This window comes from Malania oleifera, chromosome 8 (assembly GCF_029873635.1).
Source record: "Malania oleifera isolate guangnan ecotype guangnan chromosome 8, ASM2987363v1, whole genome shotgun sequence".
NCBI lineage: Eukaryota > Viridiplantae > Streptophyta > Magnoliopsida > Santalales > Ximeniaceae > Malania > Malania oleifera.
In genome coordinates, this window is record NC_080424.1 from 97,294,378 (window position 1) to 97,318,434 (window position 24,057).

Here is a 24,057-nt window from a genome sequence, read left to right on the forward strand (position 1 = left end):
TTTCATTCCCATACTGTTTGCAATCTCAATTTTTTTTTGGGTAAAAAATACCCTACCCTGGATGTCTGATTCGATTTGGGTTTCGTATTATAACAACATAGAGCTCCATTTAATAAGCACAGAGATATCTAAATGCACGTAGCTAGTAAATACAAAAGAACAACTAATGCTAAAGGAAGACTCAAATTAAAAAAGGATTCATAGTTTCTTCCGCCAAAGCTTCAGCTCCCTTCCTTCATTCTCTCCATCCATCTTCAATATTAACTGTCTATTGCTCTTCCCATCCTTCTCCACAACTGAAATGATATCTGCATTCGAATAACCCATATGAGATTATTAGTGTCTTTCATTTCCCATTTGAACCAAACTAATTAAAATGGAAGAAGAAGCAGAAGAAACAGAAGCAGCTGGAACCCTTCTGCAAACTCCGTACGTATTGAATCAAATTCAAAGAGTACAGGCAGCAAGTCGAGCAGCGTCATGCTCGGCTAATCGACGCGGCGCTGCGACTTGAAGTCCCAAAAGCAGAGTATGGGTGAAAAGCTTTTCTCCCACATCGAACCGACAATAGAAGAGGCGAAGCCAAGACGACCTATAAAATGGAAGACGAAGCAGTGATCAAAGCATACCTTTCTCGGCCTTTTGGCTAAGATCAAGTGTAGTATCTGTTCTTATCAGTTTAATATCTGATACGTGGGTCATTGGCTCACATGATATTAAATTAATTTTTCATTGGGGAAGGCCCATTCCAGCAGCTTGCTGCTGGGGTCTTCGCGCGTCGCCCTTGCGTTGCACTATTGCCCGGGCCTGGCGCACCCTACCAAATTTAGTTCAAAATTTGATGACATAGAACTTGCACTGGGTTTCGTGTGACCGTTTATGGGCCTAAACGCAGCCTCATTATGGCCCAATTTTCTACCTGATATAGCAATTTGTCCTCTTCGTAAGTGAATATTATCGTCTAAAAGCAAAATTGGTGATGTTTTCCAAGAGGAAAATCATTATTAAAACTTGAAATGAAGAATTTCACCCCGTACTAATAATAAAGTATATTGATGTAGTCCATTTTTTCAGGAACAATTTGTCTAAAGAGTTTTACTCTTATATTTGTTTTGATTTTCAAAAATTATTTAAATAAAAAATGGGCCTTTGATTAGTTTCTTCCAATTTTATTTCATTTTAAAAGTTTTCTTGAATATATTTTAATTATATTTCTAGTTAATTTTTCTCGTCAAAATCTTGGGAAAAAATGTTCTATATTGACTTGAGGATTTGAGGTATTTTTTAAATGAAAATGAAAAAAATTAAAAAATATTGAAGATGTGTTGTTTTTGGCAAGCTTAATAGATTTCAGGGCTAGTCTCTTTCCCAAATCACTATGTTTTACCCCACCAAAAATATAAGAGAATAAATTTTAACTTTTAAGTATTTTTTTTTATTTTACATCACACTTCATCACATGTATAAGCACTGTCATATTTGAAATAAAACAAAAATTAAAAGTAAGTAATAAAAAATATTTAAACAAACCAAACATCCATAAGAGCAAAATGAGCCGAAGTCCAATAGCTGATCCTGATGGGGATCAACATGCCTTATGTATCCCTTTTACTGATATGATGACACATGGACGACCTCCCGATCTGCACTCCTTTGCTGACATGGTGACACGTAGACGACCTCCAGATGTCCACTATTGTTTATATCTATTTTTGCAGGAACACATGGGATTAATTGAAGATCATCTACTTCTTTGATGGAAGACTTTTTTATGTGAAGACTTTGCTATTGTGTTAATTTATATTTTTTGTGAATATGTTATTTCAAGATTATTAGGTGCTTGAAGACCATGCTTGAAGACCCAAGTGAAGTATTGAAGCAAAGTCCAACTCAAAACCCATGTGGCCCCCACATGGCTCCAATGGGTCCCACACGGTTTTAGCCTTCCTTTTGGAATGTGTTTAAATTTCAAATTTGAATTGTAATAATGCAAGACAACTAAGCTTGACTTGTGTGCTTATGAGTTGGAGTTCCTTGTTTTTTAGTAAGTATTAATTGTGTTAGGTTAATAGTTGTTGAAAGTTGTTGAGAGTTATTGTTGAAAGTTATTGAGAGTTGTTGTTGAAAATTGTTGAGAGTTGTTGAGTGTTTAAAGCTATGTCTCCTAGGCTATGCCTATAAATAGCTTTCTTATTGTAAGAACAAGGAAAAAGATCAAGTTGAAGTTGAAGAAGCATCTCTTTGCTTGAGCTTGTAAAGCTTGTTCCTCTCCTTGTGAGTGAGTAGTGTGAGGCTACGGCGTTCTCTCCGGAGATCAAGTGGTGAGAGACCACTAAACTATCCAACGACTCCATCAATCCCTCCTCCATCTAATATTCTCACGGCCCCCATCAACACCACACGGCCAGCATCTTCATACACCCACACGACGATCATCATCTACATTTCATTGCTGTGTTCATCTTGTGATTCAAAGCTTGTACAAAGGACCAACGGTATGACCTAACTACGTGTGGAACAACGTCAAGTCATCCAAACCAATATCTTGGTAACTTCAATACTTTTGTTTGAATCTTTTTATATTTTGTGAACCCTTGCTAGTAGATTAAAATCACATCTTTGAATAGCCCATTTGATCCATAGATTGCAATATTGGTACTTGCTAGTTAAAATCAATTGTATGAATATTAGTTTGCTAACATAGAACTTTAATTCTTGAATCTTTGAAATAACAACTTTTCAGTATATAACTTGATTCCTTTGTGAAACAATCAATCGGGACTTAATTGTTGGACAAGTCATACACCTTTTCAAAATCCTTGAACATGTGAAATAAAACGTGATTTATTGTGTTTATGTTCGGATAATTAAACTCTTAAATTAAAGTGTTTAAGTGTATGTGCTTGTGTTAGGGTTGAATCGTAGGACATAGGTCGATCTTTCCCGTCCTACATTAGATCCATGACCTGTTTTTTAAATTAGGTTTGTGTTTAATATAAGATGATTCGTTTATAATCGATCATCTCGAACCCGACACATTTAATAAATGGGTTAGATGAATTGGGTTAAGCACCGGAGAACTCGTTTATAAAACTTAACCCTATCCACCTACACAATACGCTGTACCCATTAACTTGACCTACCCAATACCCACTCCACTCGCACTCGCACTCGCAGACGCAGTCTCGCGCTCGGCACTCAGCCGTTGACAGTCGGCACCTAGTACGCAGAAAAGCCTATCAGACTCCTAGTGAAGGCGAAGTGAACCGCAGCCCGCAAGAACTGAGGCGCAGCCGCGCAGAAATTCTCATTTCACATCCTGTTCGGCAACGGCAATCGGCTCCCAGAAAACCCTAAACCAGTGAACCAGTTACCAGATCCGTAGGTGCAGAACGGTAGAAACCTTCTTTCAGTCATTCTCCATTTCCCCTCTTGAATCCCTGATTCAGTGATTCCTTTTTTCTTGAAGCTGAAGGTTGAAAAGTGAAATTGTGAGTGTGATTCCCTAACCCCAATGTCCTGAATCTCCGTTCACTGTTCGACGTCCTGCCCTTCTGGGCTGCACACTTGCACTACGAAGTGCGATCGGGTACCATCCATCTCTCTCCGTCCCTCTACTCTCTCATATTCTCACTGATCGACCATCATCTCATTGGAAGCTTCTCCTACTTTGTCTTCCTCTGCAAGTGTTGTTTCGGTGTTTCTAGTTCCAGCTCGGCAGCTCTATCTTGCTTTTCTCAACCTCCTCCCCACTTAAGTTCCCTGTCACTGACTCTCTCTCTGCTTCCTTTTCCTTTAGAGCTGCAATCTCTAATTTGCTTGGAATCATTGGGATTTTTACTTTTTGTTCTCGTTTATTTCAGATTTTCCGATTTGGACCATTTGGTTTTCTTGATCCGTGAATCGATTGCCTCAGCTGAGACTTGACGCTCCAGGGCCTTAAGCTACAGTGTTGGTAAGTCCTTTAATAATTGGATTATTGGATTGAGTAATCTAGTTGTTGTTATGGATCATTTTTATTGTTGTTAATTCCGTCGGTAGAATTTTATGTATTAGCTTGCTCAATTGATTTGAGATGATTCGAGATCATCTTGTATGCTTGTGTAATTCTGTTGATTTTGAAGATTGGCTTGTGTTTTGAGAAACAGAGTATAACACATTAATTTAATTTGTACTAGAGTATTATAATAGGAGTTTTGTTTTTGAAGTTGAGGAGCATCTGCCCATTAGGCATTAGATATGTCATATGGTCTGAACTCTATTGTTTTTTAAGAAGGGAATAATTTCTAAGACTAAGAGAGCCCTCTGTTCTTAATGACACGGTCAAGGCTTGATAGTCAAGCTAGTGTATTTCAAAATATTATTGATTTTACAATTTATTATATTTTTAGGTTGGAAGATTGACTTTATTGTCTTTTTTCTAAATCAAATTTAAAATTTTTTAGTTTACAAACAATGGACACCATAAAATTTGAATTTGATGATGAGTGAAATGTTACTCAATCTTCAGATTGATTTGAGAAAAAACAGTTCTTCCATCAATGATAATACTAACAAAAAGGGACAATGTAAAAAGACATCCAACTATTTGGGATGAATTATATTTGTTACCTATAGAGGTTGATGTAAAAATAGAAGGCAAAATGTAAAAGATTTGGGGTTGAATATGTTGCTAATGCTTCAACCCATGGGAGGATGAATTTGAGATGCCACATTAATAGTTGTCCATTATGTGATAACCATGATGTGAAGCAAATGTATATGGATCATGAAACCAAACTGTCTACTATAAAAATTGAGTAAGATGTTTTTTCGTGAGAAGATGACAATTGCCATAATAAAACATTGCTATCCTTTTGCATGGGTTGAACATGAAGGAAATCAAGATGTGCATCATTATCTTAATCCTAATGTTAACCCAATTGCTAGAAACACTGCTAAGGCTGATGTTTTGAAAATACATAGAAGGGAGAAGGAGAATCTTGCCCTAAAGAGGGTTTTTGGTAGAGTGTGTTTGACTTCTGATTGTTGGTCTTCTCCTATGATTGAAAGGACATTTATGTATTACAGTTCATTTTGTGGATGAGAATTGGGTATTGTATAGTAGGATCATTAACTTTTCTCACTTACTACCCCCACTTTTAGGAGTTGTTTTGTGAGAGAAAACATTTAATGTATTGAAAGAATGAGGTATTGACAAAAAAATATTTTCCATCACATTGGATAATGCAAGTGTTAATGATAGTATAGTCAACTTTCTTTGCAAGCACCTTTAGTAAGTGGTGGTGAATTTTTTCAAGTAAAATGTTGTGCTCATATTTTGAATCTTATTGTTCAAGAAGGCTAAAAGTGATTGAATGTGTAATATATAACATTAGAGAAAGTGTTAAGTACATTAAGGGATCGGAAGGCAAAAAACTAAAGTTTGTAGAATGCATTAAAAAATTGGAATAATTGCTTCAATCAGTTTGCGCTTGGATGTATCAACTAGGTGGAATTCAACCTTCATGATGATAGAAAGTTGACTCATATACTGACAAACTTTTGTTCATTATGTTTTACTTGATGCTAATTATAAGTATTGTCTATTAAATAAAGAGTGGAATAGAACTGAGAACATTTACAAATTCTTGAAGCCATTTTATGACATGACAAAAACTTTTGTCAGGTTCGGATTATCATACATCATATCTAATTTATATTTTTCAAATATATGGAAAATTCAATTGCATTTGTTGAAGCAATGGAAAATCCAAACTGCATTGTTAATATAGTATGGCTGTAAAACTAACAGATAAGCTTGATAAATATTGGAAGTGTTATAGTGTTGTTTTGACATTTGCAACTGTTCTTGATAACAACTCGAAATTGGTTGTTTGGCTATGAAAGTATGCATTCTTCTTCTAAGCTTTTCAATATTATTTTAATAATTACATTTTATTTACTTTCATATCCTTTATCATTGGTCATTGTTTCTTATTTGTTATGTACTTATTTTGTTATTGCAGTCGATCCAAGGGAAGATAGAGAAGAAGTTGAATAATTAGAAGTCAAATTTTCAAACCTTTTGATTAATGATTTGGGAGAAGTTTCTACAAACAATCAAGACTATTTAAGTTTTGTTGTTCTTTATAATCTTGTGAATTTTTACGGTTTTTATAATTTTTTTTAAAGAACTCATTTAAATTCAGTTTTTTATATAAATATTTAAGATTATGTAATGATTGTGAATATTTGATGCATGTATTATGCATAATGTACGAATTAAAAAATATGAATGAACTTATTAAATATTTTAAATTTAGCTTTGTATGGAAATATTGTGGAACTCATTTAAATTTAGTTTTGTATGTAAATATTTTATGCATGTATTATGCACATTTTGTATAGGTGTTTTTTTTTTCTTTCTAAATTATTAATTAGAGAAATGTATTATTTTCTATATTTTATGTTTTTTATTTAGATATTAATAAATAAAATGGAGGAGTGCTTTTTTTTTTTTTCAAAAAAGAAATTTATGTTATTTGATATGAAATGTTTAAAAAAAATTAAAATAAATAAATTATATTTTTAAGCGGATTATCCGTTTATGACTCGTTTATTAAACTAGTGGATTTGAGTTTATATATTAGTTAGTCATTAATAGATGAGTCAACCCAAACTTGAATCCATATATGACCTTCCTGAACCTAGCTTGTTAATCCATTTTGCCACCACTACATTAAACAAGATCTTTATTTTTACCCCACATCTACAAAAACAAATACACAAGGCTGAGTTGATGTCATGATTAATTTTAAAATCCCAAAAACAGGAAGTGCAAAACTTTAATATATGACCTATATTCTTCACTAGAGGTTCATGGATGCCAAACTCTTCAAAATCAGCCCTAAAAATTTCCTTAGTACTCCTTAATTCCAAAGGCCAATTAGTCTCATCTTTCAAGGATAATCAATCCTCCACCTAATTCCCGATTCGGCTTTTTTCAATCCAATTCCACATCATACATTACAGCCCAATTTTCTTCATATATACAAATAAAAGGTGTAATTTGACCTTGGCTTTCTCATTTAGAAAAAAAAATATAAAATGTTTAAAAATTTTTAAAATAAATAAATTATATTTTTAAGTAGGTAATTCATTTATGTCCTGTTTATTAAATAGATGAATTTGAGTTTATATATAAGTAGTCGTTAATAGACAAGTCAACCCAAACCCGAACTCCATTTATGACCCTCTCAAACCCGGTCCATTAACCCATTTTGCCACCCCTACATTAAACAAGATCTCTATTTTTATTCCATATCTACAAATACAAATACACAAAGGCCAAGTTGATGTCATAATTAATTTAAAACTTCCAAAGACAAGCGAGTGCAAAACTTTAATATATGACCTAAATTCTTCAATAAAGGTTCATGGATGCCAAACTTTTCAAAATCAGCCCTAAAAATTTCCACAGTACTCAATTCCAAAGCCCAATTAGTCTCATCTTTCAAGGATAATCAATCCTCCACCTAATTCCCAATTGGGCTTTTTTCAACCCAATTCCACATCATACATTACAACCCAATTTTCCTCATATCTACAAATAAAAGGTGTAATTTGACCTAAACAAATCTCGTTGAACCATTCAGCGAGATTACGTAAGTATTAAAATAGGAATATTCTTCCTAATCAAATTGTTATTTAATATTTTATTAAAAAATAAAATTAAAAATGGAAAAAACTCGCACCTAATTGCTCATTCCTCAAATTGAGAACTCCAAGTTTGGTGACCAAAATTTCAACAAATTGTTAAATAAGAGTTGTTTGTTTAATTGAAAGCCTAACCTAGAGGTACACATAAAATATAAAAATAAGATAATATCTTTGTAATTATTAAAATTTGAAATTTATAATTCTCACAATTTTTTAATCCTCTTTTGTGTTTCCACTTCCATTGAAAATTATATTTTCACACATAACACTATCAAGGTGCAACTATATTCAAGTTTTTCGTAAATAATATGCTCAACGATTTATGTTGCTATGCCCCTATCACTGCAAACAACTAAAGATCCACAAAAGGAAAGGCATTAGAAAAAGACCAAAAAAATGGATAAAAATGATCTATATTGGAGGAGTTGAATAAATTGTCATAGTCTAGAAGGAGTATGTTTTGAAATGTTTTGTAAAAACGTTGCCTTTTCAGTAGGATCAGATGAGAAACTATCACAGTTAAGAAGGAATACATTTTTCTAATGCTCTCTAAATAATTATTTTATGAATGTTAACAATATATTTTTCACTTTGACTTATGAATCTTATGAGTTTACTCTTAAAGGATACATTCTGGAGGTAGCTCATACAAGACTTTCTTTGCAAAAGTTTTTCTCAATTTTCAATTGTCATGTGATTCTAGTTCTGAAATACAGTTGAATTAGATGATATTTGAATTGGTTATGGTAATAATTTCATCTTGTGTTAAGGATATGAACTAAAAATCTTTTTTATTTGGTTTTACGTCTAGAAGATGTCCTAGCCTAAGTTGTTAGATGGTATTTGAATTGGTTATGGTAATAGTTCAATTAACTCGTCAATTCTCATATTTTGATTGGATCAAGCATGAGCTATAGAGAGCTCAATGGAACTCCATTACTCTTAGATTACAAAACAAGGACATGTACATATTAAAGGTTGATAAATTGACAATGCAAGTTAATGGTTCCATACGATTAAATATGTTAAATCAAGTCACATGACTTCAACTAATTCTACTGCTGCGGGCTCTCGGTTTTGGAGGATAATTTTAATGGCTTTTTTTCTGAGATTTATGATAATGGTTATGTGAAGGTTAGAGAAGGAAAAACTTCTTTTTGATGTGATAAGTGGTTGAACAGTGGTCCTCAGCTTGCTCAATGTTCTTACATAGTCGATCATTCTGAGTTAAAGATTCAAGATTGTTGGAAGTCTGAGAATTAGGGTAATGATATGCTGAAAGAATTGGTAGAGGTCCTCAAAACTGATAAGATTTTGTTGTCGTCTATAAAGCAGAAAGCGGGGTCTGACGTGTTTATTTGGAAGCCTTCCATAAATGGAAAATTTTCAACCGCTTCGCCTTGGGAGGTGATAAGAATTAAAGGAGAGCAATGCCCATAGATGGAATGGGTTTGGCATAAACTACTTCTTAAGAAAGTATCGCTGTGTATGTAGAAAGTCATGTTCTAATATTTTCCTATAGATGAGAGAGTGCGGAAACTGGGATTTGATATGGTTTTATGTTGCAACTGCTGCGTGGATACAAAAGAAGAGTCTTTCAATTATGTTCTGAGTATTGGATCCATCGCAAGTATGATTTGGAAGAGAGTATCGTCTGTCTTGGGAATTCTAAATTTTGAGGCTGAGCCATGGAGGGTGAAAATTAATAAATGGTTTAGATGTGCCAAAAAATCAAACTAAAAATGTACAATCATCGATTTGTTACCTACTATAATTTTTTGGAGATCATGACTCACCCAAATGGAAGATAAGTATGAGTCGGAGAATGCAATTTGGTTATCTGTAAAGTTTTTGCTCACAAGAATTGCAGAAGGCATGAAGGGTTCTCTGCCCTCTATAGATAAGAATTTATTGGAAGAGTTTCAACTGATAACGAAAAAGCCGAAGTTTAGAACTCAAAAAGTAGTTTGGGAAAAGCCTCAAGTAGGTTGGTTGAAGCTAACTATATATATGACTCTTGTAGAGGGAATTCGAGTTCTTGTGGTGGTGGTGGTATCATCTGTAACTCATCAAGTAATATTAAGTTTGCTTTCTCTGAAAAATTTGAGCCAAGTACTAATAATGGAGCGGATTTGTAAGCTCTTATTAATGGTGTTCGGCTCTGTAAAGAGTTGAGATATTAAAATATTTGTATTGAAAGCGAATCAAAATTGGTGGTTGGATGACTAACATTTGGAATTTGTTCCTCCTAATACTTATAGACTTTTGAGAATTGTTAGAGGAAGAGTTATAGGTCTTTAGTTCTCTATAAAGCACTAATTTAGAGAAAGTAATTGGGTGGTAGATTTCTTGACTCATTAAGGAGAGGTAAGCAACACGAGAAGATATTTTGTAAATGATGTGTTGTCGAGTAAAATGAGAGGTCTCATTCGTATGGATAATATGAGTATTCCAAGCCTTCGTCTTTAATTATCATATGTTGGTTTTTCCTATTTTTCCTCTGATTTATGTTTGTAGGTAATTGACATAATTTTGCAGGTAATTTGCTTATGTTTGTTTTGTTTGGTTTTTATTACATATACCTATGTTTAGATTGTTTTAATTAGATATTGATACTAATTTTTTAGTATTGGTTTTGATGCTTAAAATGATTTTGATAGTTTAATTGTAAATCTTATGTGTTATACTTATAACCACGGTATTCTTCCGACATAAGTTAGAGTTATCAATAAAATTAAGGTTTTCGTTAAAAAAAAAAAAAAGAGTTAATGGTTCCATACACTTATGAATTGTTTGGTAAACAAGAATAAAGTTAAATAAAAATGAAATTAGTTGTTATAATTTTATATATTTCTCACATAAAAAATTTATGTCCCACTTTTGAGATTGCCTTCATGAGAAAACCCCAATTTCTCTCCTCTCTGTCTTTCTTTCTCCCCAAACATTTCTTTCCCATTAAAATAATTACTCTCCCCACAACATCACCTCCCTCTCTCTCTCTCTCTCTCTCTCTTTCTCTCTCTCTCTCTCATATGTAAACATCATTGGATACCAAAAATGATTATACACACTCCATTCCTCATGAATGCATGTTGAAGCTAGCATACATACATGTAACATGGACATCCTCTGCATTATCTTCCTATGGAGTGTGGAGTGATCATTAAAAAGTTTTCCGCTGTTTACTACAAATTGCTAAAAGTGGCTCCACTTCAATGTTTTCTCATCCTATAAAACCCCTCCTCTCCTCTGCCTCCTTCCCCTCCCTAAAACACCAGTTTGACGAGTTTCATCTGTCCTCCATATCCAAGCCCTTTGAGAACTACCAACTTCGATTTATATATATACATAGTTTCAAGCCGTGCAGCCTGGGGATCGAGGTGTCAGGAATCCATTACCTGATTCCTCCGAACCAATCTCCATACCCAGCTCAGTTCAGCCTGAATGAGAACACCACACCCACATTTCAATTCAGCAGATTCTCTATTAACCCTCTGTCGAATATCCAAGTCCTTCCCCTCCTCAAGTTCAAGAGATCAATTCTCAACCATCCTCTTTTCACCAGCAACTCAAAATCTGAAAAAATATCATATATATATATATATATATATATATATATGTTAATATCCCTTCAAAGGCACTTAAAAATCTATTGTGAAGGGCTAAAACCCAGACTCTGTTCCTATAGCTTGTGCTCTGAATGATCTGACCCCTATGAAGTAATTGTGTAGAAGGGTACGGCTCTGCTCTGCTTCTGCTGCAAACGTACAGTAGAAGTGAAAGCTTTCGCCCCACATCGATTTCACAAAAGAGGAGAAGAAGCCGGGACGTCTTATAAAACGGAACGCGAGACGTCAAACAAAGCATACCTTTCTCGGCCTTTTGGCTAAGATCAAGTGTAGTATCTGTTCTTATCAGTTTAATATCTGATACGTGGGTCATTGGCCCACATGATATTAAATTAATTTTTTATTGGGGAGGGCCCATTCCAGCAGCTTGCTGCTGGGGTCCTCGCGCGTCGCCCTTGCGTTGCACTGCTGCCTGGGCCTGGCGCACCCTACTAAATTTAGTTCAAGATTTTGCTATCTTCGGCCCACCTGGTTGTGAGAAAACGTGGGAACTTGTGCTACGTGGCTCAGCGACGTAAGGCATCTCTTGTTCAAAACATTGCCCTCGCAACGAGATTTGATGAGAATTGGCCTAAGCCAACTATCATACTTGAGAAGGATTATGTTTTTCCAATGTTTTTTTAAAAAATGTTGCATGGATAGCGTAGGAAATATTTTGCTTCAACTTATAAATCCTATTATTTTATTCTTAAAAGATGCATAACGAAGGTAGCTCACACAAGATCTTCTGTACAAAAGTTTATCTTAATTTTTAACCATTATGTGATTCTAATTTTGTGATACGGTTGAATTAGTTAGATGGTATTTAAATTGGTATTTAAATTAGTTATGACAATGTTAAAACTAAGAGAAGAAAGAAAGAGTTGTAAATAACTTTTGTAATCTTTGTATATATAAAACTATACAAGGGCCATCCTTTTATAGGTAAATGAGGCAAGCTCACAAAGGTAAATCATTAATGACATTAATGCTAATTACACAAATCATACTCTAATTACACAAATCATGGGGATTGGTCAATCAATTTAATTAGGGAAATATGCTAACATTTCCCCTTAAACTCAAGGTGGTATCGAAGATGCCAACTAGAATTTGCAAACTAAAGCACGATGGCGACCAAGTGGATGTGCCTTCGTGAAGATATCAGGAAATTGATCAGCCGAAGGAACTAACAAAAGGCGAAGTGTCCCCTCCTAAAGATTATCTACGCATAAAATGACAGTAGATCTTGATGTGTTTGGTGCGTTCATGAAAAACATCATTATGAGCGATCTGGACAGAACTATGATTGTCACAATAAAGCGGAGTGCTCGAGGGCTGAGGAACAATCTTGGAGAAGCCAACAAAGCCAAAGAAGCTCAGAACCATCAGCAGTATAAATTAAGGGAACATGATTTAAAGACTTCCTATGGGTCACTAAAGAGGAATCAGAGGTCATATGATTGCAACAAGTAGAGTAGAGTCAATAAACCAAGATGTAGAGTTACCTATGGAGACTGATAAGACAGTAGAAGTACGAGATAGAACCTGGGTGATAATTGCCTCAAGGTCAGCTGCAGAAAGAGATGACAAAGAAGGTGAAGAAGATGGATCAAAAGTCGAGGAGCTGGTGGAGATCGCAACAACAGGCTTGGAAGAGTAAGATGCCTTAGCCTTAAGAGCATCCCTAACATCCTTAACCTTCTTCTGGGGACAATCGAAAATATGGTGGCCGTCTTCCTTACAATAGTGGCATTGACCATTGAAACGGTGCAATTTAGAAGAACCAACAGCCGCAACAAGAGTAACTAGAGTAGATGAGCTAAATGGAGCACTAGCCAAGACTATATCGGTAGAATGAACCCGATGAACACAGAATTTCGTCGATGAACACAGGGTTTCGTCAACGAGAAAGTACTGAGAGATAGTTCGGGCTGCTCTGAATTTCGTCGACGAATACAGTGTTTCGTCGACAAAATTTGTGAAGGGCTCGTCGATGAGGTGACGTGGCTCGTCGACGAACCTGGCCCTATAAGAGGTGGGAAAACAAGATATTTCTCATTTTCTCTCGCCGCTCTCTCTCTCCTACTACTCTCTCTTCATTTCTGGCCCCACCAGTCGCCGGATCGACGATTCGAAGCTACCACGACACTCCTGGCGGAGTTATCTACGCTTTTACCGAAGCGGATCGTCGGGAAATCAGAGTTGGAAATCATCCCAAATTCAGGGTAAGCCCTTTTAGCCACTTTTTGGCCTCATGGCAGTTATAGGAAATAATGTAGGTAGGAAAATACTGATGTTTAGTTCAGGAAAATATTGGTTTCAGGGTGATTTCTAGGAAGCCCTGCGGGCATCGGGCTAGAGTACAGTAGGGGCTTTTCAGAGTTAAGGTAAGGGATATATGCTATGCAAGGAAATTTCTAAATATTATGTAGTGTATTTATTTACCAAAATTATGTATTACAATATGGTGTGGCTTGAGTATACGTATGTAATATGGGAGTATGTTTTATGAACCGTAGTTTCATGATTTTATGTATTTCAGTGCTATGGTTATGTGAATTACAGTACCATGATTTTACGGATTTTATTACCATGATTATACGAATTACGGATATAGTATTATGATTATGTAATTCTAGTACTATGATTTACAGAGTTTAAAGCATGCCATATTTTCTATTACCATAACATACAGAGTACACAGACAGAGCATTTACAGAGTATATATATATATAGACAGTTATACAGAGGTAGCATCGAGATGTTACAGTTACAGTATTTATAGAACAAAAAGAAAGTGTTATGGTAATTTTGAAAACATGATGAAAACAGTGAAAGAGTATATATGAATATGTATATAGTATCAAACCCTGTTGGACCATACAGTTTACAGAGCACGGTATCGTAGCTACATACAGCATACAGTTTACAGAGTGCAACCACCTATTCAAATAATAGGCTGTAGGTCAATCGTATAGTGCCCTTGACGTGGACAGGCTCCCTATCAGATATGGGTAGAGGTGGGCAGATCGACCAAGGGAGTATAGTGATTTACCTTGTCGGCCAGCCAGTGTAGATCCTGCCTACGGGCCGCACAACCCTGTCATGAGAGGTTAAATCATGACATACAAATATCCACAGGGGAAGTTTTACAGTTATTATTATGTATATTATGATTTACAGAGACCAGGGAGTTACTTATATATGTTAGAAGTATTTTGAATAGTAACTTAAATGCAAATGTGTTAAATGACATGAAAATGGTAATGAATATTATGATTTGTACTGTATTTATAGATCCAAATATACATGATTATATGGAAACGAATTTTTATGATATGGTGACTCATTTGCCACACACTAGTAATAGCATATATCGTCTTACTGAGCGTTGGCTCATCCCAGTGTTGAAACCTTTTTCAGGTGATTCAGGTAGGCGAGCAGATCAGGCTCGCAAGTAGAGGGGCGTCTGTGGTGCCCTGACAACAAAGTGAGTATAGTGGAGGGTTTTGTATTTGCCCTAACTAGTTAAGGGCAATTTTGGGGATTTAGTAACTCATGTATATATTCTTTTGGGAAACATGATAGCACTCTGGTATTGTACAGTATGGTATATCATTATGTATGGAAATGTTTATTTGTATTATGCTTCTCACTGCTTAGGATTATGTTTATGGTATCAGAGTATGATAATTATTACAGTGGGAAAAAAAAATCAATTAATTAAGCAGGTCGTTACAAGTCTGTTGTCATGTCTCCTTAGAAATCAGCTCCATAAAAGCAACCTCAAGTGTAGGAAGAGGAGATCAATGTAATAAAGATGCTCGAGTTGTCTCAAATTCATCCCGGATATGCATCATAAAATATATGAACTAACGACGATCTCGATGTGCAGCAAAAAGCTTAATCGACTGCTCATAAAAAAAAAAAAAAGCAAGGTCAGCTTGAGAAAGCTAGTCCCAAATGCTACTAACGTGAACATGAAACTCGGCAATAGATTATTCAAGTTCCTAACGCATCTGGGAAAGCCTAGTTTCCAACTGAAACTCGAGAGCAGCATCACTACCACAGTTGTATCGTTTTGCCAAAAAATTCCAAGCAAGTTTTGTAATGACCTGAAAAATAATGTTATTCAAATCATTAAGAGGGAGAGAAATGGAAGTAGTAACAGAAGGAGGCAGCAGACTTCGTCTACGACATTGCAATTTGAATATAATAACCTCTGAAATTTTCCAAGCACTTATCGACAAACATAGGGGTTTCATCGACGAGGGTTCTTCAGGACCTCTTCGATGAGGACCCATCTCATTGACGAAAAGATACCGAGAAAGGATTATTGGGATGTCTAAAATTCGTCGACGAGCGGGCAGATTCATCGACAAACTTTTTATAGGACTCGTTGACGAGGGGATGTGGTTCGTTGACGAATCCCGTAGTATAAATAGCCCTAAACTGATTTTAATCGCAGAAAAACGACAAAAAACCTTCTCATCTCTCTCTCCTACGGCCTCCCCTCCATCTCTCTTCAATTTCGGCCTCGTCAGTTGTCGGATCGACAATCTGAGACTACCACGACGCTTCTGGCGGAGTTGTCTTCAAGTCTGTTGGGGCAGATCGTCGGTGGGATTAAGTCGAGTTTCTCCCTAGAATCAGGGTAAGGTTTTTTATTCAATTTTTGACCTTCTAGCAGTTGTAGGAAATGATATAGGTCAGGAAATATTGATATTTGGTTCTGAAAAATGTGGTTTTTAGGGTGTGGAATAGGAAGCCCTATGGGTGTAGGACAAGTATACGATAGGGGCTTTTTGACAATTTGGTAAGGGAAACATGCTATGCTAGGAAAACCTAGTACGATTTTAGTGGTAAGGGAAACATGCTATGCTAGGAAAACCTAGTACAATTTTAGTATGAAGTTTATGTTTTACCAGATTATTATTTAGAGCATAAATTTATGCAATTTATTATTGATGTTAAAATATTTTAAATTATGGTGTGGCATGAGAGTATGAAAACAGTATAGAAACATGTTTTTACAGTATTTTCAGGAATATATTTTACAGAATATACAGACAGTGAAATGCGTTTACAATATCTTTCAGAATACCGTGATTTTACAGTTTTACAGCACCATAATAGATAGATTTACAGTTTATCTCAGAGAAATATAATTGATGTAGTTACATAATATTACAACATCATGGTAAAACAGTTAGTGTATATAGAAACATATTATATAGTATTAGACCCTGATGGATCAGACAGTAGAGCACAGTGCCGTAGTTACACATATACAAATATTCAGTTTAGAGTGTAACCACTTAACTCAGATAGTAAGTGGTATGAGGTCAATCGTGCCTAGTAGTGGACAGGATCCCCATCAGATATGAGTTAAGGAAGGCCGATCTGACCGAGGAGTAAAGTGGTTTACCTTGGTCGGCCAGCCAGGATAGATCCAGCCTTTGGGCCACACAATCTTGTCATGAGGGGTTAAATCATGACATACAACCATCTAGAGAAATATTCTCATATATTATAGTATTATCAGATTTTTCGAAATAGTAGTATTATTATGAAAAGAAATTTCAAACATTTTGACATGTTAAATTATGTAGTTAAAGGTTTTATAATATGTTATGTAGTATCAGCATTTTCAGTTTTAGTTATTTGTACTACTCTTAACTCGGATTAATTTTTACAGATCTACATCTCAGTAGTCACACACTAGTAATAGTATGTTTCGTCTTACTGAGCTTTGACTAATCTCAGTATTGAATTATTTTTCAGGTGAGCCAGTTGGGCGAGCGAAGTAGGCTCGCAGATAGAGGAGCGGTTAGTCTGCCCTATTTGAGGGTGAGTGTTTGGGGGTTCAATTCTGTTAGCCCTGGTATTAGTAAGAATAGTTCTTAAGAGTACAGTGAAATATGTAATATTTGTGGAATATTTAGACACTCTGGTATTATATAATTATATATGGTTATGTTTATTTGACTTCTGCTTCTCGCTGCTTAGGTTGATGGTTGGAAAAAAAAAAAAAACCCAGTTAAACAGCAGGTCGTTACAAGTTTGGCATTCCGAAACTTAGGAAGTTGACTCTAAATGGAAGGAATTGATGTAATAATAAACCAAGAAAGGATCTTAGAGTGAGTACTTTCCCATTCATCAAGAGCCTCATCAAACTCCTCTGTGGATTGCTTGTCAGTTTTTGTGAGTTTTTGTTTTGTTCTAGTGACAAAACGTCATAATTTTCGACTAATTAGAAAACTGACATTTGTTGGGCCCAAATATTGTAGTTGGAGTCATTCAAAACATCTTTACAGGGCGAGCAACATCATTTAAAGAAGTTATAACAGGAGAAAAATGATAATGTTGACCAATTTAAAGCAAAAGGAGGGCATCAATGGAATGAGCACGAAAAACTAGTCCAAGAAAACCAACTTCCCCGGAGCTCCATTGGAAGTGGTGGCAAATGGTGGCTAGAAAATTACTGGAAGGTTGCCGGAGATGACGGCGAGCGGCGGCGGATGCAGTGCGTTGGTGACGGGGTTGTGTCAGATCGAAATGATTTTTGCACCAAGCGAAAAACTTTGGAGCAACGAAATCGATTTATGGAATTGGAATACCAGTAGCGAGAGAGTGGTGGAACCAAAAGAAAGACACCAACTAGCGGTCAAGATCCAAACTTGGCTTTGATACCATGTTAAAACTAAGAGAAGAAAGAAAGAGTTGTAAATAACTTCTATATTCTTTGTATATATAAAACTATATAAGAGTCATCCTTTTATAGGTGAACGAGATAAGCTCACAAAAGTAAATCATTAATGACATTAATGCTAATTACACAAATCATGCTCTAATTACACAAATAATGGAAATTGACCAAATCATGGGAATTGATCAATCAACTTAATTAGGGAGATATGCTAACAGACAACAATTTCATTTTATAGATATGAGCAACAGAAAATTTGTTTGGTTTTATATAGATATCTCACCTTGAGTTGTTAAGTAGGAAGTAAGACAATTAGCTTTAATATGTGTATGAACCAACAATTCTTCATTAACTAGTCCAATCTTATATTTTGATTGCATCAAACATGAGCTATAAAGAAACTCTAGCTTAAAAAACAGACACACCATAGTTAACATTGCACATTTTTAGCGATCAATAGATTGACTGGACAAGTCAATAGTTTCATATACTTATGAATTGCTTAGAATGCAAGATTAAAATACAATAAAAATAGAATTGTTCTTTTAATTTTGTGCATTCATCACATTAATTTTCATTTCATTCGAGTGTACAAAACATCGGATGCAAGTTATGCAATAATATTTTTGTACTTATTTTTCATCTCATATAAATAATCTATGATATTACTAGGCAAATTTTATTTGATCACGATTTTGTTTTAATGAAAATTCATGCTGCCATAATAAACATATGTTCTCCTAAATTTATTCATCCTATGTTTGGGAGAGGTCTTATATTTGGATTTGGGTGAATTTAAACAAATTGTAATATAATATTATATTAAATTTTATTAAAATCCACCTAAATCCAAATCTAAGACCCGAAACCCATGCTTCAAAACGCAGTATCACTGCATTAATAAATTTTTTTTGGTTAAATTGCTTTAAGAGAATGTTCTAATTAAAAAGACCATCCCGTGTCTTCCAAATTTTATTCCAATATTATTTGTAATCTCATTTTTTGGTTAAAAATATCCCACCCTACATTTGTTTACTCCAAAAATATGTTTGGCCTTTACATTTATAATATAGAGCCTCTACTTGAATTAACACAAATGGTTCCAAAGCATATATGAGAATAAGATTTGTGTGAAATAATATAGAACAAAAAAGTAATTGGCCTAACATTATTGCGTGTCTTTCTCTTATTTATTTATTTTTCATATTTTATTTGATGCATATTATTTGGATTGAGTGTGCACACTTTAGTTTCTTTCCCTCCCATCCATCTCTAATATTAACTATCTATTCCTATTATTCCCATCTTTCTCAAATACACTAGAAATATCAAGGCGAGATTCAGCTTTTGATTACGATGAAGACCTATAACCCTTGCTATTAATTAATTAAGCCCTCTACCAATCAACAACAGAACAGTGACAGCAAGAGGGGAGGAGGAGGAAAGGATTGGAACCCTCTATATTATGTTAATATCCCATCAGACTCTGTTCCTATGGCTGTGCTCTGAATGATTTGACCCCTATGAAGTAATTGTGTAGAAGGGTACGGCTCTGCTCTGCTTCTGCTGCAAACGTACAGTAGAAGTGAAAGCTTTCGTCCCACATCGATTTCACAAGAGAGGAGAAGAAGCCGGGACGTCTCATAAAACGGAACGCGAAACGTCAAACAAAGCATACCTTTCTCGGCCTTTTGGCTAAGATCAAGTGTAGTATCTGTTCTTATCAGTTTAATATCTGATACGTGGGTCATTGGCCCACATGATATTAAATTAATTTTTTAATGGGGAGGGCCCATTCCAGCAGCTTGCTGCTGGGGTCCTCGCGCGTCGCCCTTGCGTTGCACTGCTGCATGGGCCTGGCGCACCCTACCAAATTTAGTTTAAAATTTTGAGTTCCTCGGCCCTTCGGGAATTTTTTAAAATTCTCAAGAATTTTAAAGAATATGAAGAAAAGAAAAAAAATGTTGAAGTATAAAAAAATAAAAATATATTAAATCAATCAATAAAAATTTAATATATCATTAATGTCTTTTTTAAAATTTTAATTATATTAGAATAAGTTTTTATTTTGAGTAGTATTTGATATAAAGAAAAAAGTATAAAAAAAAATGAATCAACCTTTTTATTTTTCTTTTGATTCATTTTGATCAAGGATTTTTATTTTAGGAAAGGAATTTTTTTTCTGTATATTTTTTCCTTCTATATAAAACACTATTAAAATTGAAAGTTTGTTTTAATATGATAAAAAAAAAAGTAGGAAAAACTAACTATTAATGATGTGTAAAATCAAATTTTTGTTTGTACACTTAGTTCAAATTTTTTTTTCTAATTTTTCTTAAAAATGAAACATAAAAATATGAATTTTTTGATATTTTCTTTTCACGAAGGTTTTTAGTTATTATATATATATATATATATATATATATATATAATATTACCAAAAATTGGTAAAAATATTTGGTAAATGACCAAGTTAAGGAATACTCCGATTGCTAAGTTAAGGAATGAGAGGTTCAAATTGCAGCAATAAGTAAAAGGTAAGTAAGAATGAGATACTTACCTTCTCCTAGGATCCCCTTTTATAGTGGTAAAGGCAGACCCTCCTTCAACTTAGTATTTACAATCATATTATTATGTTTAGGGGGGGTTATAGATAACTTAAATGTGGCTATGTAAAATATCAATAGTGATTTTGTGACCGTATCAGGGGGTCATAGATAACTCAAACACGGTTATGTGAGGTATCAATGGTGGTCTTATAACTATTTGACCGTACGAGCGTGCTTATCAATTTTGGGTGTATTAGTCGCCCCCTCTGAAATAAATTTCTTTCATTTAAGAGTGTTTCAAGGTCTGCCATACAAGCTTCCGACGTAATCTGAATCGGTCTCTGAGCGTTCCAACTTAATCTAAGCCACCTATAAGGCTTCTTAGGTTACCTAGATTGCAGAACCTATTGGCTCGATATGAGTTGATGTCTTCACTGTTTGGCTTAATCCGAGTCGATATCTTCACTATCTGGTTTAATCCGAGTGGATACCTTCACTTAATAGCTCAATTATAGCCAATATCTTTAGTATTTGGCTCAATCCAAGCTAACGCCTTCACCATCCGAATCAATCCGAGCTGATGTCTCAACTATTCGGCTCAAACTAAGCCGACTTCTTCCTCCGAGTCGAGATCTACATTATTCGACTCAATTTGAGATGGTCTCTCCATTATTAGGCTCAATCTGAGCCAATGTCTTCATTTATCGGCTCAATTAGAGTCAAAGTCTTTACTATTCAACTCAATTAGAGCTGATGTCTTCGGTGCCTCATAAGTGGTGCTCATCACATGGGTTATTAGTGGTGAGTTGTATTCACTCCTTTGTTGTCTTATGAGTTGTACTCATCAAATAAGCAGGTCTTTAGGGCCTCATGAGCGGTGCTCATCAAATAGGCCATTACTGGTGAGTCATGCTTACTCCTTTGTTGTCTCCTGAGCTGTGCTCATCAAATACGCAAGTCTTTAGGGTCTCATGAGTAGTACTCATCATATAGGTCGTTGTTGGTCTAGGTATGTTGATTCGTGCCATTGGGATGCATGTCATTGGAATTCATGCCATTGGAGTTTGTGCCATTGGGTTCGCGCACTGTGAGTCTATAAGTTTCTTTCTTCACCAACTTTTTCAATTAATCATTTTTTTTTTGAATTTTTCCTCCAACTCGTGAGACCGCTGTTCATAGATGCCCACAATATTTGCATCCTCTACCTTCTTTACTAGATTTGAGGCCTTCGCAACAACTTCTTGTGGGGCAACTATCTTCCAGTCAGACACTCTTATATCCGGTTAACCTCCGGACCGTGCTCTCCACGATCCTTTTTTTTTTTTTTTTTATGCTAGATCGTAGTGAACATGTCTTGTACCTTTTATGATCATGCATTCAAACAAAAATGCATGATCGTAATGTGATTATGAAAATGCAATATTCAATAATCTCAAATTTTATTGGAATATTGAATTTCCATGAACCAAACATCCGCAGTGCCATAGATAAAGAAAGTAGTAGTCACTCCTATGACACCCACACCACTAGAAATTGAATTTTAATGAAGAGTTTGACTTTGTTAGTAAGAATTTTGAAAAGAAATAAAAAATGAGAGATACACTGCATTTTGTTTTACACCTCAAATTAAGGGAAATACATACAAGAAGCTATAATTTGACAAGATTTAAAATTTATTAATGGTAAGACATTACATTAATACTTGGACTCATATAAGTAAGACTTGAGCCTAGTAAAATATAGAAACCTTCCATATCATTCACTTATATAGGTTAGGTGCTAACGTGGTCATTATAAATTCATTAGTATTTATAAGCCGTGAACCTTTCACAAATATTCACCAAAAAAAAAAGAAAAAACAAACAAACGAGAAGAAGAAGAAGAAAAAGGAAAGTAACAGTAGAGAAAAAGAGGGTATATATGGCAAGAGAACATATATGTGAGGATGTTGGATGTTGGAATGGTACAAATATGGCATGCACTTGATTGCATTGAATTCAGTATATGGGCAAACCCAAACACAACACGCCCAAATGCATGCATCCACACATATTCAACACTTGCCCTACCAATTCATCACTCCTTTATGACGATGCCCATAAAAACCAAAGAGTCACAAATAAGGCATGCTTCTCCCCACCCCCTACAAAGCCTACAATTAAACTTCTTTTTCACACACACACACATATATATATTTCATGTGATTGGATTAGATCTTTTTACGGGGTAAATTTTTATTATTTATTAAAATTTTTAGGGCAAAAAGTAAAAGAACTGTTGGGTTCCACCATTTCCTCCATGTTTCCATTCAATTTTGATTCTTTGCTTTGCGTACTCGCAGGTTTTGAATCTTTGATTTCCTCCCCTACTTATAATTTATATATTCCTTTCATAACCCTACAAAAATATATGCCCAGTGTGTGTGTATATATATATATATATATTAACTCTTAAAATTCATTACGGGCAAAAGCTAAATATTTTTTTTTTAAAAGGGCATATGATTTTCTTTTTAAAAATCCACACATTTAACCTTTTAGGACTCTCTCCCCATCCTAAAAGCTTAAACTGTTAGGTTGTGGGCTAACAATATATATCACACGTGCAGCTCGACAGCACATGGAGAGATAAACACATGATAAATAGCATCCATAATAAGGAATGTAATATTTTTTTAAAAAAAATTGAGGGTGATAAGACTAGAATCCAGAACCTTCTAGTAACCAACTCTGATACCATGTTAGATTACCACTTTACCTAAAAGTTTAAACTGTTAGATTGTGAGCCAACAATATATATCAAGCTTTAACAGTATCTGATGCTTAGATGCCAAACAGAAGAAATATATATGCTATATGGGAACGTTGTTCGTTCCAAAAATCTTCCCACAAAAATTATTTCAACGTTTTCAAAGTAACATACTTTCGGCTAGGGGTTTGCAAACGGTCGGTTCAACCAAATTCAGTTAATTAACCGAATTAATCAAGTTTTTCGGTTAATACTAATTCATAACCGAATTAAATGAATTAGTTGTTGTAACCAAACCATATCCGACCAAGCCAACTTTTCGAATAATTCAGTTAATCAAATTTGACCGAATAAATTTAAATTAATTAATATATATATGATTGCAAATTTTATTTCTAGTTTACCAATTTTAACTTAATTAATAAAAGAGTTGATAAAAGAAATATTTTTAGATTAAACATTTAAGATTTAACATATATCATATATTAATATTATTAATTTATATTTAATTATTATTTAATTAGTAATTCAGGTAATTCGGTTAACCAAATTACAAATTCTTTATATCCAAAATAAAAATCAAATTCTGAAATTATTCGAATTTCAAACCGAACCAACCGAACCTATATATTAACCGAAGTGAACCTAACGAACTCAGTCGGTTAATTTGATTAAACTCAAATTATGCTCACCCCTACTTACGACTCATTTAGTTCGGTAGAATAGGTACTCATTGAAA

At 34.6% G+C, this 24,057-nt stretch overlaps 1 long non-coding RNA gene and 3 other non-coding genes across 4 annotated transcripts; all 4 read left to right on the forward strand.

The window, feature by feature from the left end:
* Positions 1–625: 625 nt before the first annotated feature.
* On the forward strand, positions 626–821 carry LOC131163254 (U2 spliceosomal RNA). The gene has a single exon (XR_009139028.1). It is a non-coding gene; the product is annotated as a U2 spliceosomal RNA (small nuclear RNA).
* A 2,262-nt stretch (positions 822–3,083) lies between these two features.
* LOC131163054 (uncharacterized) lies at positions 3,084–6,300 on the forward strand. The gene is made up of 2 exons (XR_009138906.1): positions 3,084–3,955; positions 6,009–6,300. It is a non-coding gene; the product is annotated as an uncharacterized LOC131163054 (long non-coding RNA).
* A 5,266-nt stretch (positions 6,301–11,566) lies between these two features.
* LOC131163252 (U2 spliceosomal RNA) lies at positions 11,567–11,762 on the forward strand. Its single transcript, XR_009139026.1, has one exon. It is a non-coding gene; the product is annotated as a U2 spliceosomal RNA (small nuclear RNA).
* A 7,933-nt stretch (positions 11,763–19,695) lies between these two features.
* On the forward strand, positions 19,696–19,891 carry LOC131163240 (U2 spliceosomal RNA). The gene has a single exon (XR_009139015.1). It is a non-coding gene; the product is annotated as a U2 spliceosomal RNA (small nuclear RNA).
* The last annotated feature ends 4,166 nt before the right edge of the window (positions 19,892–24,057 follow it).